General features: G+C 44.1%; 1 pseudogene; it reads left to right on the top strand.

Moving 5' to 3' along the window:
• The first annotated feature begins 4,355 nt into the window (after window positions 1-4,355).
• Window positions 4,356-4,837, top strand: LOC128737670 (S-phase kinase-associated protein 1-like; annotated as a pseudogene).
• Window positions 4,838-5,399: the final 562 nt, after the last annotated feature.

The raw sequence follows: 5,399 nt of genomic DNA, 5'->3' as shown, positions 1-5,399 counted from the left end.
GGGAATGCATAATTTTGTGCCACCATCTTTGCTCGAAAATAAAACGAAAGTACATTGAGATTGCATTCAAAATAACCCAGTTCAACTGTTGTGAGTGATGTTGCAGAATTGACGCGTTATTACGTCTGATGATGGCCGAAGGAAAACATTTGGCAGAAACGTCACACCAAATCAATAATTTTTGATTTTCACCGAAAACAATCAACAAGTTCTAATAACATTAGTGTCACGGTGATCTAAATAAGCAGAAAAAGTACTGTAAAGTACCTAAAAATTCACATTGATCATTGTTTTTAAAATTATTCATTTAGAATGCAGAAAAAAACTCGTAACGTTGGCAAAACTTTTTAAATAATAATCTTAATAGTTTTTTGAAAAAGAAAATTCGTGAATCGACAAAATGTTCAAATTTGGTAGTTTAGTTTACTCAATTCAGTTGAATTTAATCTAAAATCAAAACAACACTCTAACCTCAGCTTCCGGTTGAAAACATAAACTGCATTCCCGATTCCAAACTAGTCCCCTCACCGCCAGCCAGCACGGATTACAATCGAGTAATTCCCGTACCGAACCGAGTTTCGGGCCAATCCTGTTTATTCCTTTATCATTTTATTCGTTTATGGTTTTATACATTTTTCGAGATGACAAAAGATTAAAACGGGCACCACAGCGGAGCCGTCCTCCTGCCCTCCTGCAGGTCGATCCACTCCCGTTAAACGACGACTAGTTTAAACTGCACTGGCGAACTCAACCTCCCTCCGCCGGAATCCGAAGGTTGACACTGACTGTTGATACTCGTTTCTCCTCCCGGGCCCCCGCCTTCCTTACTGAAGTAACTCCGAGACAAACAACTAAGGCTATCTGTTTATTACCGTTATTATCTAGCCGCTTCCCCCGCTTGCTGCCCCTCGTCGAAGCACAAAGAATGAAAAACCACTCACCCTCTTCCGCATGGTCCTGCTGCAGCACCGTGCTCTACGCTGCCTGGAAATTCTCCTCCCCGGCAGCACAGCACCAGCGGTAGCGCAATTTCTTCTCGAAGAACACAGCCGAATCCCCGATTTTAAGCCGTCTTATTGTTGCACTAGTTTTCCTTTATTGTTGTTGATGTTCCTTCAGCCCGGCTCTTCCACACCCTGGCAAGATGTATCCCGAATCCGTGGGCTATCACTACCTGTCTATCTTTCCCTGCCTTCCCTGTCCCCGACGCTAGGAATCCGCACTCCGGCGGGTGCCGCACGGTAAAAATTATAAAAAAAATGCACACACTCGATGGGTACCGAAGCCTGCTGGCGCTCTACGTCTCCGCAGTTCCGGAATTCTACCTGTGCGGTGCGCGCGATTTGCTCGGCGGTGACGTTGGCAAAGTTTGCAACTAAACTGGGCTCGCACACAGCTTTCGAGCAGAGAGAGAGCGCGTGGTTCAAGTTTGCCCGAAACCCCGAACGCGCGTCAAACCAAGCGGAAGCGTCGCTCTCGTTGCCTCCCCGTGTTGTCTCGTCATCAGTGCTCTAACCGCACGACACACACGGTTCCGGAGCAGGGCCGAAGTGGATGAACTCCAGTTCCGCCTGCCTTCGTCACGTCCCCAGCACGTAGAAAAAGGCGTTAATATCTTGTCATTTGCAGTGCAGCAGTGATTTTTTTCTTCGTTTCTGCACCTTGCACAGTGCTTTCATCTAGGGGGGAAAGAGCGGGACAACAGGACTCCCCAGCAGTTTGAGCTACGCCAACCCAATGGGCCCCGCAGACGGACTGCGCAGATGCCGTCGCCGCGCTTCGAAAAGATATCGACCGGCAACGCGGACCGAGCGCCCGAACGAACGCAGAAAGTGTTCATCCAAAGGCTACACCCCCCGGGGGGACGAATCCGAGGTCGACCACGACGAAGCACACGGCAGTGTGCTGGCATGTTTGGGCGAGTAAGGACGAACGGAACAGAGAGCCGTCCTTTCGGCTTGCGTTTTCCCAGAACGAAATTCCAGCGTAATTTTGGTTCCCACGCTTGCTGAAATGCCGACGGTCGGTCGGTCGGTGTGGAAATCTGATAACGGTAGAAGGTTTTTCCTTTCAAACGAACAAACAAACCGGAGGAAAAAATGATGGTTCAATTTGAGTAGCAGCTTTTTGACGGTTTAGATTTGGACGCAGTGATAGGAAAATTGAGCCGCCACCGTCGTCGCCGTTGGCGAAGGCCTGCCGAATTGATGGGGACGCATTAAAATTTGACGACAGAATTATGCTAATGAATTCGGTGTGCCTCTGTGGTGGGAAAGAAAATGAGCGGTCATTTTTCATTTCTTGGCTATCTTGGCGTGAGGGAAGCACAATTCTATGAATGAAAATTAGAATGTTCTACTACTTAGTTAGTCGGAGATAAGCAGATAGAGCAGCAACAACGGTAACGGCTGGTCATTAGTCGGAGGAGATAAACAAATCGTCCGCCGGAAGTGGGGTTGTTAATGAAGACAGCTTTCAAGGTTATCGGTGTGGTGATTATGGTCGAGTAGCTACTTTATTAACTTAACTGGTGTCGTCGCTGGAGGAATATTTTTAAGCTAGATTTACAGTGTTGGAGCTGCTGGTAGAAATTTTATGAATGATTTTCGGGACAGAGGTTCAATATAAAAAATCATCTCCGGCATTATATACGAAGCACAAGCTTGAACAAATGAAATAAACCATTGCTTTACTCGTACCGTTAACAAACTATTCCTCTAATTAGGATTTAATAGGATTTGTTCTATTTTGGTTCGACAAAAAATGCTTTCTAATCAATGACTGATTACACTGGGTGGGCCGACAACAAAACAATATACTGTTGGCAACGTTTCTAGTTTTCGATAACAAATTCAATGGGTCTATCCAAACGATGCTAGTAACTTCAGAGTGTCTGCAAGGTCGACAGAATAAGAACAATGGAGAGCCTTGAAGCAAAGTGGGTCATTGAATTCACCAGCGTTCTTAAATATGATCCCAAGACTACGACTGGACTTGTCAGTTATGGCAGAAATGTGGGACTAGATAGTGAGTTTCTCGTCGTCAAGTAATACTCCAAGATCCTTCAGCGGTTCTACCCTATTCAGTTTGGCTCCGGCAAAAAAAGGAAAGCCGTGGACTTAACCCGTCATTAGACATTACCCTTTTTTATCGACGGACTTCGCAGCCGGCTGTTTAGACTACAGGAAAATTACGGGGCCAGTGTAACGTTCCCACTGACTCTATCTAGCAAGCACCGCCTAGCCGAGATTCGAACATGCGACCACTGCGACGTCGCTGGTCCAACAAGCGACCAGCATCGTACCTTGAAGCTAACTGGACGGTTGTTTGGCTTCGGTAATTTCGTAATCAAACACTATAGCGCTTCTAGTGCGATGAAAGCTACGCACCAGTCACTAAACAAGTTCCGGAGCTCCTGTAACATTCTGCAGTCCTCAATTCATCCGAATATAAGATAGATTTTTTAGGTCATTAACGAAAAAAGCCTTCCGTAATTGAGTAATAACGCTGCATCGTATACAAACACAGAATATCAGTGGTCCCAAATTGCTACCCTGCGGTACTATTTGTAAACGCGGCAGACCGGCAGTTACCAAGTCACCAGAAAAGTTTACTATCCGTAGGATATGGTTTCTACCATCTACGAAATCTACGAGCTCCACCAGTACTTCCTGATGACTGCTATAAAACTGCCTTCCGACAAAGGGACCCAGATCTTCCGAAGGGGTTTATAACCTCTTTAAGAATCATAAGCTTGTTATAATTTTAAGCTTAAGTAGTCTTATCAGAAAGCAGCAATAAAACCGATTACGATTTTTGCTGCTTGGTAGCCAAAGCCATAAATTAATGAAACGTTTCGCTACAAAGCTATAAAGCATACAGCTTGGTCTGGTAAAAAGCTAAATCAGTTCGCCAGCTTTGTTAACTTAACAATACATCCGTGAGCAGAAATGTTGTAGTTTTACTGTTAGGCCATCCTGATCGATTTGGTCTATAGCGACCATAATAAAATATCCCATAGAATATTTACTAAATTTTCAGCAATCTCCGTTGGTTTGCAGCATATGCGCATTAAATTATTTTGTTTAGAAGGTTCAGAAAAGCTAAAGTTCCTGCATAAAAAAGTAATTCTAATGCATTAAATATTTCTAATATTTATTCTACCTACCATATTACCGGTGCTCCTTCTTCAACTACCTTAAGACTTGAATAAGTAATGTCAATTGACACCAACAAAGACATTCAACATTCGGTTGAAGAGCATCAGTTTCGTTGAAAACAACAATTTCATTGTTCGTTAATAAAAGTTAACAAGACACACTAAAAAAATATCTAGCAATGCCAGCAATTCCATTAAACTGCAATCCTTGGACGGCCATATTTTCCATACAACCGTCGACATCGTCAAATGTTCCGGAACGTTGAAAACCATGATCGAAGATCTTGGTCTGGACTTTACGAAGGAGGAATTCGTTTCGCTGCCGAACGTGGCCGCAGTAATACTCCGGAAGGTACTGGAGTGGTACTGAAGTCACTTACCACAAGGACGATCCGGCACCGATCGTCGGATGAAAATCGGGAGAAACCGTCGGACGATATCTGCCATTGGGATCAGGATTTTCTGCGCGTCGACCAGAGTACTCTGTTCGAGCTGATTTTGGTCGCCAACTATCTGGATATTAAGGCTCTGCTGGACACTTGCAGTAAAACGGTGACGAATATGACGAAGGATAAAACACCGGAGGAGATTCGGCAGACGTTCAACATTAAAAATGATTTTACGCCGGAACAGGAGGAACAAATTCGCAGGGAGAATGAGTGATGTGAAGAGCAATGAAGTGATAGTTTTGTAGAGTCGTTGAATTCCGCATAAATAAAAATGGCTTTATTCGAAAGATAATTCTTTTTATTTAAATATATTTTGAATATGACTACCCTAGAGGCCAATACACGAATCGGCTAGATGAACCGTTTGCCGAACGATTTGTTCGATATCATTTTGTAGTAGATGTGGTCGAATGATTCCTCCGAACCGTAAAGCGCACTAAACAGCGACTTTCGGATGACAATGTACTGAATTATGACGGCGTATGCACAACTTGTGCATCACACCTTCCCCCTTTTCGGTGAATAATGTAAAGCTATGTAATGTAATGAAGTAATTCAAAAGAAATCTATCAAACTGACTCTTACATAGTCCCCCCAATAGTGGACGCAAAACGAGATTTGAGTTTACGTTTCGTTGATCACCCCCTCAAGAGCGATGTTGAACAACATGCAGAATAAGTCGTCACCTTGTCTCAATCCTCGTCGCGTCTCAAAGGGACATGATAGTGTCCCCGAGATGCGCACGAAACGTTCATTACTCGATCCAATGTAGCTCTGATCAGTCACATTTG

Source organism: Sabethes cyaneus, chromosome 1, assembly GCF_943734655.1.
Source record: "Sabethes cyaneus chromosome 1, idSabCyanKW18_F2, whole genome shotgun sequence".
NCBI lineage: Eukaryota > Metazoa > Arthropoda > Insecta > Diptera > Culicidae > Sabethes > Sabethes cyaneus.
This window is presented reverse-complemented; position numbering and strand designations above follow the sequence as displayed.